The sequence below is a fragment of the Cupressus sempervirens genome, chromosome 1, assembly GCF_028749045.1.
Source record: "Cupressus sempervirens isolate cs-2001-9-10 chromosome 1, ASM2874904v1, whole genome shotgun sequence".
NCBI classification, from domain to species: domain Eukaryota; kingdom Viridiplantae; phylum Streptophyta; class Pinopsida; order Cupressales; family Cupressaceae; genus Cupressus; species Cupressus sempervirens.
In genome coordinates, this window is record NC_143118.1 from 214,681,730 (window position 1) to 214,696,332 (window position 14,603).

Here is a 14,603-nt window from a genome sequence, read left to right on the forward strand (position 1 = left end):
CTTAATTAAAGGTGAGGTATGTACTGCAACTATGGCAACGCAGCATTGTTTAATTTTACTTTCTGACTGGAAAACAAATTGCCATACGACAGTTTGAATGGATCAATTGATTCTCAGCCATTGAAAATGCTTTCCAGCTCGGTCAACTACAATTAAATTGAAATACAACTGTTTTGAATGGACCCGATCAAACCTCGGCCATGGAAAATGTATCTGTCCCAAGATTGTTACTGATAAAGTTGTCAAGTTTTATACTTCACGACCCATCATTCAGAAAAGTCTTGGAGAACTGTGATGGTTCGACACCAAACGACTTAAACATCACACACTAAGGCTTCATTCCTAGTGCAAAAGTGTTAAATAGTCAGAATTTGACTTACTTTTCCAAGCTTAATTTCTTCCTTAATGTGTGATGTTTAAGGCTGGCTGTTTGACACAGGAGCCTCTCTATCAATTCATGGCAGCTCTTTCCCACTTACCGAGCATCGAGCATTGACTGACAGCTTCAATTCCCACTTACCTCACGCAGAAACTTCTTCGGTGTTGAATATGATGATGTCAGGTTTAAACCAAAAAATTCTTCCCTGTTGAATATGATATGGTGCTGTTAGGTTTTGTTATATTATAGGTACCACATGGTTCAACTTTTCCATCGAAATTGATAGTTTCTCTCCCCACTTCCACCCATGGGTCCAATTCGCTTACTCTCTCTCATTCAGATTCTCTTGTGCGCTTCGGCACAGAAGGCGTAGCAGGATATCACGCTTGGCTCCACTCTCTGTTCTTCCCGGGATTCCAAATGGGTTTCACCGAATGGGCATTTTTCTTTTGGATTCTATCCGCTCACTCCAATTCTTTATGTCGTAGGCGTTTGGTTCGACAGTATCATTCTCAAAGCATTAGCCTTGACTGTTCTCAAAGATAACAAGGATAGTCCAGTTGCAAAGAAGTCTAATTTGCAGCTCACAGAAGGCGGCGTCAGCCTGTCTGACAATAAGAAAAATTTAGTGTGGACATCTGAGTACTCTGACAAGGTAGCCACAGCCGCAATGCTCGACAACGGCAACTTTGTGATGTGGAATGCGTTATTTGAGATCATCTGGCAGAGTTTTGACTATCCTGCGGACACCCTCTTGCCTGGTCAGACGCGCAAGCCCAACGGTAACATGTTTTCCAAGGCTTCAAATACAAATTTCTCATTAGGACGATTTGAGCTCTCGATGCAAGGGGATGGTAGTTTGGTTATTTACACTGTGGAGCGACGGCGCTGATTGGTCTTCTTCTATTTCTCAACTCCAACACGGATTATTAAGCTTGGTATTTGATCCCAGCGGGCTGTTGTATTTGGTAAACAGTACCAACATAACCGTTTCCAAGGTAGGCGAGGGCAATGCTGGAGATGGACGTTTTCTTTGCAGAGTGACGCTCGAAATCTATGGAACTTTTGCAGAGTACGTGTGGAACATTGACAGCAATGCTTCCTCTTGGTCGTCTGTATGGCAGCCATTGAAAGATCCATGTAGCGACGTGAAGGGTTAGTGTGGAAACAATGCAATTTGTCGATTAGCTGACCAGAACAAGCCCAACTGCATTTGTCCTCCTCAATTCAATTTTATCGACGGGGACGACCAGTTTAAGGGATGCATGCGAAGCTCATCGCCAGGGCAGAGTTGCACACAAGGAGTACGATGTCGCGGCTTGACAACAGACTGGTTGCGCGGCAACAAGACGGATAGTGATTATTCTGTATTGCTGGATCTGAGTGAAATTCAATGCCAGCAGTCCTGCTTAAACGATTGCATGTGTGTTGTGCTCACATATGATGACAATGCTATTTGCAGGAAGAAACAGTTGCCTCTGATCGATGGCCGTCAAGCTCTAGAAATCACTGCTCGAGATTTTGTCAAAGTATCTGACGAGTTGAGTGCAGTTTCTAGCTTCTCCTTTGCCTGGGCCTCCTCTGTCAGATGAGAGGGAAGGAAAGACGCTTGTTTTGAATGGCATAGCTCTCATCCCTTTCTCCGCATCTCTTCTTGTAGCGGCCTTCTGAGTCAGGTGCACAAAGAATAAAATAACACGGGCGCAGCACAAGGTTGTACTGGAGGGGATTGAATTCCTTCTCGTACAGAGAAATGGAGGCTGCTGTAGGTGGCTTCAGACAAAAATAAGAAAGGGGCACCTTCGGTAAAGTTTATAAAGGGGAGTTGCTGGATGGTAGAGAAATTGCTGTGAGAAATCTTCTTGATGGCGTATGGCAGGGAGAACATGGGGAGCGAGAGTTTAGAACGGAAATGAGCGTGATTGGTACGAGCCATCATAAAAACCTAATTTAGCTTTACGGTTTCTGTGACGAGGGTTCTCAACGGCTTCTGGTTTACAAGTACATGAGCAATGGATCCCTGGACTCTGCTCTGTTCTTAGATAACAGGTTTCTTGACTGGAGGACACATGTTCAGATTGCAATGGGCACAGCCAAAGGACTCCTCTATTTGCACGAAGAGTACGAAACGCAGATCTTGCATTGTGACACTAAGCCCCAAAATATTTTGCTAGACCAAAAGTACACTCCTAAAATAACTTACTTTGGCTTGGCAAAATTATTGAAGGCAGATCAGACTGCGACGCTCATGGCTGCCCGCAGTACTATGGGTTACATTGCGCCTGAATGGATTAATAAAATGTCTATTACTGTGAAAGAAGATGTTTACAGCTTTGGAATGATGCTGCTGGAAATTATTTGTTACAGAAAGGCCACTGACTTGGGTGCTCCAGAAAATGCAATCATGTTGTCTGGCTGGGTTTACGAATGCTTGAAGCGTGGCAGACTCTCTGAGCTTGTGGAGCAACAGCAAGTAGAGGGTGAAGGCAACAGCATTGATTCTAGGCAGTTCGAGAGAATGGTGTTGGTGGGGCTGTGGTGCATTCAGCAAGATCCTGGTCTAAGGCCTTACATTAAAAAGGTAGTGCAGATGATGGAAAGAACAGTTGAGATCGCACTGCCACCAGCTCCGGGATCTTTTGTTGGTTCCTTGCCTCTCTAATGTTTATCAAGTCTTATTTCATGAAAGGAATATGCATCATGTCTTTTCATCTCAATGTGAGGGTGTGAGGATAACAAGTGTCATATAACATATGTACAATAGCAATAATTATTTGCATATATGACTATTTTTCGCTTTGCAACTTTTTGTTTTCAGCTCGATTGATATTTTGAATTTGGATGAGTGTGGATGCTCCCGATACTAGGCCAGGAATGTCGATGCTGCTCATCTTGTTGGGGGGGGTGCCAGTGGAGTCAATGGCTCTGTTTGTGGGCCAGGAGATTCAAAAGAGCCATATGAGTGCTCTGTTGGTGGGCTAGGAGATTCAAGCGAGTTATACTAGGGCTCTAGGTTGGAAGGAAGTTGTTCTTGGAGAGAAAGTGGCTAATACCCCGTTGGAAGCTCTTAGAGTGATTAGTGGTGAGGAGGGGGTGGAAATAGTGGTACCAAATAGTTTGGTTGACAGTGTATCAACTAATCTAAAGCTCTACCTCATAGGTAGATTTGTTTCCTTCCACCCATCGATTGAGATGGTCAGGAAGTGGGTTAGCCAGAAATGGAAGTTGAAAGGGAGTGTGATGGTTTCGGCCATGTTAGGAGGCCAATTTTTCTTTAAATTTAAAGCAGCAGAAGATATGACAATGGTGATGGTTGGTTCTTGGTCATATGGAAAGCATAGCTAAATAAGATGGCTCTAGTCTGGGTCAGGTTACTGGGCCTTCCACTTGAGTGTTGGGATGAGAGGATCCTGAAATCCATTGAGGATTCCTTTGGGCACTTTGTAAGTGCAGATATGGTAACATTGTAGAGGTCCCAACTAGTCTTTGCAAGGTTTAGTGTAAATGTGGTGGTGGGAACTACCATACTTGAATCCATTACACTAAGCAAGAAGTGGGGTAAGAAGATTCAACCCATCATTTATGAGAATGCGGAGTTGTTTTACCAGAAATGCTTGTCGATTGGGCATTTGATTGTAGATTGTAAGAAGCTGGATAGGTTGGTTGAGGAGAATATTGAGGGTGTTATAGAATAGAGGGATCATCCTCAGGAGTCAAGGGCAGTGGGTATTGGCTCTCTTGATTGTGATGGCAAGGTGGTGACTCCCTCTCCTAGGAAGGAGCTAGAAGTGAAGGTTTCTCAAGTAGAAATGGAAAAGGGGTTGACTTCCCTTACTAAGAAGGAGCAAGAAGATAACCCTCACATTGTGGTGGGGAGGGTTAGGATGGAAGAGTTGGAGTGGAAGTCTAGTTTGGTTCCGGACTCGAAGAAACTTTGCACACAAGAAGGAGAGTTGGGAGGTTTGGAGGAAGGGGAAATTTCTTTTCCCTTTTTGCAAGGAATTGAGGAGCTCCTTAGTACCCCTTCGAGGAACCTGGTGATCGAGGAGGTTTTTAGAGGAGACATAGATAAGGCCTTGGGGAACAGTGAGGAGAACAACTCGAAGGAGGGGGAGGTCGCCAGGGTCCTTTGCTAGAATGACAATGACTAGTCAAACAAGATAGTGGATTCTCTAGCCCAGCTGAATGATATGGAAGGGAAGTGGCAAACTCAAAGAAGACAGACAAGAGTTTCAAAGAAACTTGAGATGGTAATGGAATTGAAGTTGGATGTAGGGAAGTTAGGAAAACAAAGTAAGAAAGCAAAGTGGATGGCAAAGGAGGTGGCAAGTGGCAGGTAGGCCACTTTGGAATCCCTATCAAAATGTAGAAAATGATTATTCTATCATGGAACATGAGAGGATCAAACAACCCTCATAAGCAATTTTCCCTCAAACAATAGCTGGAAAATTGGAAAACTGATATCCTACTCATCTAGGAGGTTAAAATGATTATGATTAATTTAAAGAATATTGCAAATTATGTTTGGCTAGGAGAAAAATTTTGCTACAGTGAAGCGGAGGGAGTGTCAGAAGTAGTGGCTACCTTCTAGAACCTAGATGCTGGTAATGGAAGTTTAATTTATAGTTCTAAATTCTATCTTATAATTGAACATAAGATGGGAGATAAGACTTGCAATATTGTTAATGTGTATGCTCCTAATACCAGAAGTGGAAGGTAGAGCTTATGGGAGGAGCTGTCTATTTTTCTCTCTCAAAATAAGAACACCTTTTGTATGGGAGATTTTAACTCCCCTTTGTACTCTTCAGATAAAATTGGAGGTATGATAGATTTTAATGATAGTATTAAAGACTTGGTAGATTTTATAAATAATAAAAGATTTAATGGATATGGAGATGCATGGAGTGAAGTTCACATGGTCGAATAATAGAAAGGGTGTTGATCTCATTCAAGTCAATTTGGATAGAATTTTGGTCTCGGCTGGATGGGAAGGATTAACTTCCTCCTCTCTTATAAGACTACCTAGGATGGTCTCGGACCATGCCCCTATCCTTTTTAGCTAGAAGGAAGATTCCTTGGGGGGTCAAGACCTTTTAGATATGAAATAATGTGGCAATCCCATCCCGACTTCAGCTCTAGGGTGGCTGAGTGGTGGGGAATTAAAATTGAAGGAACAACAATGTATAGACTCTTTGTTAAGCTAGAGAATGTAAGATGAAATGTGCAACCCTGAAAGAAATTTTTTTTTGGCGATATCTTCAAGACTAAGGTTGAGGTGCAAGGGAAGTTAGTCAAGCTCCGAAAAGCTATGGGGGAAGGCATACCCATGGATAACATTATCTAGAAGGATGATAAATACACAAAAGTGTGGAAGGATATGATGATAAGGGAGGAGACTTACTGGAAGTAGAGGTCTAGGGTGTTATGGCTCAAAGTGGGTGATAGGAATGCTAAATTTTTTCATAGATCTGCCTCAATTCATAAATGAAGAAACACAATTGATAACATCAAAGATGTCACTAATGTGAAGTTATTTAAGCCTGAGGAGATAGGGAGTTGGGCAATGGCTTACTTCAGAAACTCTTACCTGGAAGAGAAAAGAGACTTTAGAGAGGAGGATAGGCAATGGTTGATTGATTTGATGCCCACCATGATATCAGTTGAAGAGAATGAGGATTTTGTGCAAATGATTACTGAGGAGGAAGTCCACAGAGTAGTGTTCTCTATGAAAGCTTATAAATCCCCAGGACTGGATGGTTTCTCGTCGATGTTCTTTCAACACTTCTAGGAGGTTATCAAGTTGGACCTCCTTCAGGTGGCCCGTGAATTTTTCAAATTTGAGAAGCTTCTTAAATGACTCAATAAAACTTTCACTGTACCAATTCCCAAGGTGAAAGACCTGGAGGTCCTTTCTAACCTTAGGCCGATCAATCTATGTAACACTAGTTACAAGATATTCTCTAAAATCTTGGTGAATAGGTTGAAGCTACAATTGCATAAGTTCATAGGGAAAACCCAGAGTAGGTTTGTCCTAGGGTGACAAATCCTAGATGTTTCTATAACAATGCATGAAGTCTTTTACTCTATAGAGAAAAGTGTTAATCCTAGTATGGCCTTGAAACTCAACATCTCTAAAGCTTATGATAGGATTAATTTGACCTTCTTGTATAAAGTTATGGAAAGGATAGGCCTTAGTCAGAAGGTTATTACATTGGTGAAGTTGATGGTGGAAATTGTCAGCTATTCTATAATGGTTAATTGATCATCTCGGGGAAATTCTAGTGGGGAGAGAGGACTTAGGTAGGGTGATCCTATCTCTCCCTACCTGTTTATTATGGTTGCTAAAGTCCTGGGAAGAGAGTTTATGAGAAAGTTGGAGGGGGGGATAATCAAAGGCATTAAACCTATTTCCACTCTACCTCCTAAAGTGATTCAACAGTTTGTGGATGACACCTTTCTTAGTGGGGAGTCATCAGTGAGTGAAGCCAGAGCTTGGAAGTTGGTGCTAGATATATATGCATTGAATGTGGGTCAAAAGATCAATTTTGACAAAAGCAAGGTGTTCTTCTTTAATACCCCCTAACCTACAACGAAGGATTGTTAGTATTTTAGACTGCAACATTGCTAAGTTACCAGATATTTATTTGGGTCTCCCATTAACTGTGAAAGATGTGAGTAACAACTTTTGGAATGGGATTCTAGAAAAAATGGAGGAAAAGTTGATTGGATGGATTGTGGGGGTCCTTGAAATAATGTTAAAATGGATCTCTCATTCTAGAAATGGGATCCCAAATGGAACTTTGAGGAATATTTTTTCTTTTGTCCATGTTTAGGTTAGACTCCCTAGGTTGTCTTTGGAGTTTTGGAATGCTCAACTATTTTCTAAGGCATTGTTTCTTGCTTCGGCCAACTGTTGGCTATTGATCATTGTACAACATATAGGTCAATGTTGATATTTACATGTAATTGTGTTAATGTTTGTAGACTGGACAACATGTTGTCACTTATTATAATCAACTTCAAGTAGGGTTTATTGAAATGGGAGGTTGAATTTGAATCCCTTCTCTTTGCCTATTTTATTTGCAATAAGATGGGTCATTGGGATAATAATTGCCCCAAAAAATCTAAGAGGTTATTTAGCCTCATCTTGCCCTAGGGTAGAATGAGAATTCGATCTATAAACAAGCATCAACTCCTAAGATAGATTCTAGGTTGGACGACTCAGGTCAAGTAAATCAAGTAATTTGTCCCCCTAGAAGACTTGGTTGTGTTAGATTCCCTTCAAGGTTCCAATATTTCCATTGAGGCAAATTTTAGGAGTCCCCTGGAGGATGGTAATGTTTCCTATTTGGTTGTGGCTGACTCTTTTGATGTTTAGAAGAAGACTGACATTTTACAATAACCTTAATTACATTCTAGTAAATTTTAAAATAATACCAAGCATACCTCTAATTTTATTATAACCTTAGTCATCATAGTATTTCTAACACGAATTCAAATATTTTAAATATTATAATGATTTAGAATAATTGCGAGGTGGAGGTGAACAAGTTATCCTCGGGTCCAAATGTACTAGATCAACTTTTAAAAATTTTAGACAACTTAAACAAACTCAGATACACACTTAATATCTATAACACATCATCAACAATTTAAAATTCCATCAATTTACTTAACCCTTTACCTCTATATATGTTGTCTGCTAGTGAATAAACTATAGTAATATATATTATGCAAAACAATAACATCCACACATGATAATAACACTTTGACACTATGATTTAACATGGAAAACTAATTTGGGGAAAACCACCAAGTAACATGCTACCAATTTTTCACTCTTTTGAAGTGAGCTCGGTTAAGAGCTAATCATGTTTATGGTTATACAAGATACTGTTAAATGTGACCTTGTTAAAGGATTTAATCACCTTGTTAGGAGTGACCTTCTTATAGGACTTTAGAACATTCCATTAGAATGTCATCTTCATTTAAAGGATTTACAACATGACTGTTAGATCAACCTTGATTAAAGGATTTTGGATTGATAAAATGGTTAGAATGTAATAGTAGCTTTAATATTTAGAATACAACTCACTTTGCAAATTCATATCTCTATTTTCTCATCTTTTGGTTCATTGGTTGGCCTCCATTTACATCTCCTTCAATAAACTACTTGGCACCTCCTCAAAAAATCTCAATTCACAAACTCTTCACACTCCACCTCTGTTGTCTTCATCATCGACATTTCTCCTTAATATTACCAATAAATAATGAAACTAACCTTAAAATTCATTCCTTATGCATCCTTAAATAGGAAATTTCAATCTTGTATTGCTTAAACATCACCGTCAATCTTAGGATTAGGTCAGATTCATCGAATCCTTCCATCTTTTATTGGAAATACAATAGGGAAAGTAAACTATGAGGTGGGAGGGGGTGATTGAATCAATTGTTCAAAGCTTTAGGCATAAAATCATTCACCACACATCCATGTCATAATTTTTATGTAAACTAAAATAACTAGCTAAACATATTCATCCATGGCATGAAATCAAATAAACATTCAACACATATATCACACACATCTAGTTACCTAGAAACTCTCCAATGAGAAGGTAAAACTGGGGTGCGGATGATACCCACAAATCTTCACTACTGCATTTGTAAAGTGTATCCAATGAAGGTTATAATGTTTGATCATAAACTATGATCTACCCTATGAAAGTTCTGCCCTATGAAAGGCTTACAAGATTGTTAGAACTTACCCTATTAAAGGATTTCAACACCCTATTAGAAGTGTTTCTGATTAAAGGACTTAAATCATACAATGAAGTAAGAACCTTGTTAAATGATTTACAATAGCATGTTAGGACTACTCTATTAATAAATTTAATTGATTCACCTACTAAAATGTCTTAGCAATATTCTTCTGATTAGCACTCTGCTGCTAGATAATAGATCACCTCTTTGCATGTATCCTTGATCATCGCTTATCAAATGTATCACTTTTTTCCCTTTGTTCTCCACTAACTGATTCTACAATGTATAACTTGATTCCCAAATCCTTAGCAACTATGAATACTCTATGTACACATGAAAACTTTTCTCTTCACATATATAATATCCTAGGGTTTGTCTTCCTTAAAAAGCGTAAGAATTTGGCCTTAGGTCAAAATAAGCCAAGATTAAGAAGTTCAAGAACTCTCACAAGATGGACCAATAAAGTATGATTAGAATAACAATATGAAATTGAATTGATGTACATACACACTAGGAGTGCATATATATAAAGGCCTCTAGAATGACTAGGAGTCAACAAAGTGGTAAGACTCATAACTAGAGCACATGTTCACCAAGAGTGGATTATCCTCCATTGAGCATAGAAGTTAGTGTGATGATGAGAGGATACAATTACATGGACATGTCATGTAAAAAGATGTTGTAGACACCATGTGCTTAATTAGAGTGCAAACAACTATACATGTTGTCTACATGACAACTCATATGATTATGAAAACTCTAGTGTTGTAGACACAATGTGCTAAAATGAGATGCTAACTCTTGTGTTGTCAACAAGACAACTCATATGAATATGCATACTCTTAGGTGTCTAATCTAATAGACAATAAAATAATGCATTAACATATGTAAACTTAAGTAAAGTGTAATAATAAATAATTATTTACACTAACACCCCCCCTTAAGTGCAACTTAGGGGAATGCACTTAAGCTAATGAAAGCTATAATGAAAATGCATTAAGGTTCTTGGCTTCTAGGCCATGTTAAGTAAACATGTAAAAATGCAATGCAATCTCTTTAAAAATGGAGAAAGAGGGAAAACCTCATGGGAAAAATCCTCCCCAAAAAGAGAGATTGAAAAACAAGATGCATGGATGGATGGAGTAATTAAGAGCCCCCATTACAACATACATCATGTATATACAATAGAGAAGTATGAGAAGGAAAAAATCTCATAAGAGGAAAAGGTCCCTCCAATAAGAGAGAAGAAGAAAGGAGATAAGGTAGTCCCCCCCCACCCCCAAATGTAAAATGTTCATTAGTGATAACTACTCCAAGATGAATGTAGAAGCTAATCCATGACTTCTGAATAATGTTCCTCCCCTTAGGAAGAAACTATGTCATAGGTACATATGAGATGCTTTCCCAATGTGTAGAAAGAATCTTGAAGATGAATGGTTTCTTTGAAACCTGCTCAACTATCCCTGTGTTGATACTAATGATCACCCCTTCTAGCCCTACTAAAAAGAACAATTTTAGATCTAGCAAGGATGGATGCAGAACATAGCCCAAAGAACCAACTATCTCCTCGAATGATAAAGACACCTCCTACAACTGTTGTACATAAGGATAAGTAATCATATCAACCTTGTAAGACTGATCATGTAGAGAATGGACAAGAGGGTCAGCGTGTACCCTCGCAACAACTGAAGAAGGATTTTCTTCATCAAAGAGAAGATCTATATCATCTATAATGTCTCCCAAATATGCTATGTAGGACTCCACAAACAAACATGGAATATTTGTTATTTCATCATCCCCTGATTCTAGAACTAGAAGACAAGGTGTACCCAACTGTATTGAATTACATGGAACTATCATTGTAGCAATGTATGCATGTGAAATGTGCTAATGTCGTGACCTTGTTCTGCATCTGTCAATAGGATCCCCCATATCTGAACTTGTTGAATCACTATCACTATTGTCACTATTAGTTTCTACAATGTATGAAGTATGGAGAGGATTAGAGGATAAGCTAGGTGAACTTTCCTCAAAGTGAACATTCATCTCTATGAATATCTCATGAGTCTCAAGATCCATAAGTCTATATGCCTTAACGCTTTTGTCATATCCAATGAAAGTACAAGGCCTTGGTGGTGGTGCCTTGCATTCCCTTGAAGATATGTGTGCCTATGCTGGACAACCAAAAACTCTGAAGTATTTCACAACAAGTTTTCTTTCACACCATGCCTCAAAAGGAGTCATTCAGTTTAAGACATTATGAGGATACCTATTAAGGATGTGATTGGTGGGTAAAAGCACAAACCTGTGTCACCCTTTTGTAAAGGAAAAGGCTAATAAAAGTATAAGTGTTCACCTTCAATGCCATGAAATTGGTATTATTATTTTGAATTTGGAAATGAAGTAAAATAATGAAATGTGTAGAAATGGATGAATTTTAGGATTATAATTTTTAATAATTATTTGGAATAAGAATTGATATATTTTCCTAATTTTTATAGATAATTTTTTAGGTGCTAAAAAATGTTGAAAATTAAGGGTCTAGTTTCCACCACAAAACTATATTGAAACAAACTTATTTCTCTTTGATCTCAAACTATGTTATAGATAACGTTTATATCTAGAATAATCAAAAATTAAAATCAAATTTAGACCTATATTTTCTCTTTTATACATATTGAAATTTTAACTCATTTGAAATCGATAGTTTTCATCTCCCACCATATTTTTCAAAACAAATCTATTCTAACCAAGAGAAAAATTGTACATTCTAGAAGAGGACTCTCTCCTCTAGAATGTCATATAATTTTTAAATTTTTTTGATATGAATTAATATTTTTTTCTTTCTCAAAACCAACACCTTTTCGAGTGTTAAAATACATGGTTGTGGAATTTTTTAATCAAAATATACTATATCTAAGTAAAACACTATAAAATCTACATGAGAATATTCTTGACTTTAAGCTCTATAAAATGATGTGTATATGTTATTAAGAAAAATCATAAAAAGTAGTAAGAGTTATTGAAATTCCACTTTTCTGAAATAATTTTATTTCTTTAATAATTGGATACAAACTAGTATAAAACATGCATTTAATTGACATTTTCAATTGGAAAAGTGAGACAATATATAACTTAGCTAGAATGAATTTATCTAGATCATATGTTTAATTTTTTTTTAAATTTTAGATAGAAATACTCAAATTTAGTCATTCTGATAAGTTAGCTTGAAAGGTGACACAAATTTGTACTTTTACCCTAGCACTACTTATAGCATTGACTTCAAGTGATGGATCAAGAGACTTAGTTTGAATCATGCAACTTGCCTTTGACTTAAGAGTTCTAATCCTCATTGTTGCAACACTTGTATATTATGGACTAAATGTTACTGCATTCTAAATATCGATACCCTCAAGTTCACAAAAGTCTCTAAGTCTTGAGTTCACATATCTGCTTTTATTATCCATATGAAGAACCTTGATGGCTTTAGTTGATTGCTTCTCAACATGACTCTTGAAGGCTAGAAACTTATAAAACACTTCATTCTTGTGATCAAGAAAGTAGACCTATGTGTAGCATGAAAAATCATCAATGAAAGTGAGGACATAGCGACCCTTGCTAATTGATGTCATTGAAAAAGGGCCTGCTAGAACCATGTGAACCAACTCAAGAACAATTAATGCTCTCCAAGACTTCCTTTGTCAATTTTTTCTTCTAGATGCATATCCATTGAACAAGTTGAACATTCACATGTAGAAAGTTTATTGTAGGTAGACCTTTGACCATATTTTTTGAGCTAATTTGATGAAGGTAGTAGAAGGAAAGATGACCATACTGCTCATGCCATAATTTACTTTGTGATTTTGATTGTGTCAACAAGGCATGTGAAGGAGACTTGGGTACAAAGTGGGAGAAAGAATAAAGCCTTCTGTCATGATTGACTTTACCCACTACAACTAATGAATCATCTTTAAGATTTTGTACCATTATTGAATTAGCAAGGAACTCAACTTTATTGTCACCTCCATAGTGAGTTATTTGGTAAATTGAAAGGAGATTAGTGATAAGGTTAGGAACATAGATAATGCCTTTGAACTCTCCATTTTCCATCTCAAATTGTCCTTTCCATTCAACTTTCACTTGTGTATCATTCCCTACAAAGATGTGAGGTATCTTAGACTGCTTCAATGAATAAAAGTGTCCTTTTGAAGAACCCATATGATATGAGGCACATGAGTCAAGAATCCATTCCCTTGAAGAACTTGAACTTGCCATAAATGCTTGCCCTTTTTCCTATGAAGTGGATGGATTCAAATCCTTGGAAGCATTTGACATATTGATTTTGTTCTTCCTAAGTAAGTTTTCCAACTCATCTATTCTCTTAGTCTTGCAATGATGCTCATCATGATTTGGTTTCTTGCAATATGCACAAACTAGTTTATCCTGCTTGTTATTATTTCACTTCTTGTTAGAAGAAGAATTTCCTTATTGTGAGGAGGAAGATTGTTGTGTCTTTGATTGTGATTTGGGCTTCCACTATTTTTTCTTACTATTGGTAAAACTTTTTCTACCTTGATTTTGGTTTTCATTACTAGCAACCAATGTTGTAGACTTGGATGACTTGAGAATTCCCATATCTATCAAATTATATTCTTTCAACATCAACATTTTTGCAAATACATCAAATCTAGGCTCAGTGAAGGCACTTCCCATGGTCAACCTGTGAGTGTTGTAACTTGAAACAAAAGATGCATACTCTATAGGTAGCCTCTTCAAGATGTAATGAATCAATCTATCATCCTTCATGGGATTACCACAATCTTTAAGTAGTGCTCTTAATTCATTGGCTTTGTTGACATAGTCTTGAATTTGTTGGATACAATTCTTCAATTGTGTGTTGTCTTTGATGTCACACAAATGTCATATCAGTTATCAGATAGAGTCTACCGAGCTCTATTGGTTAGCATGGCAGAAGACAGAGTCTATCAAGCTCAGAAGGTTAGCAAAGAAGGTTTATAGTGTCTATTGAGCGTTCTCAGGCTTTACCTTGTGCCAACAGTTGTTATCGAGCTTTCAAGGTTAAGTAAGGAAATTTAGTTGTTACCGAGCTTACTCAGTCATCAAAGGGAAATAGTGCATAAAACAATTCTTACTGAGCTCTCATGATCAGTGAAGGAAATTCAATTCTTACTAAGTTCACTCAGTAGCCAAAGGATTTTGTAGATTTTGCAATGTGAATCGAGTTGAGATGGTTAACTCAGGAATTTTTTTCTAGAGCTAGTGCTTACCGAGAAGGGTCGACCAATGAAGGATTTCATTATTTTGTGAAATAAAGTTTATTTTTTCGATGTAATATTTGTAGCCAACTAATGTATGGTTTATTGGTAAATGTAACTTGTGACTGAGCTGACTTGATAATCTAAATGGTATATATAAGAGGTCAAGTTGAAAATTCTAAGTGTGT

The 14,603-nt window shown here is 37.6% G+C and overlaps 1 pseudogene; it reads left to right on the plus strand.

The window, feature by feature from the left end:
- The first annotated feature begins 686 nt into the window (after window positions 1-686).
- Window positions 687-3,041, plus strand: LOC149576910 (G-type lectin S-receptor-like serine/threonine-protein kinase LECRK2; annotated as a pseudogene).
- Window positions 3,042-14,603: the final 11,562 nt, after the last annotated feature.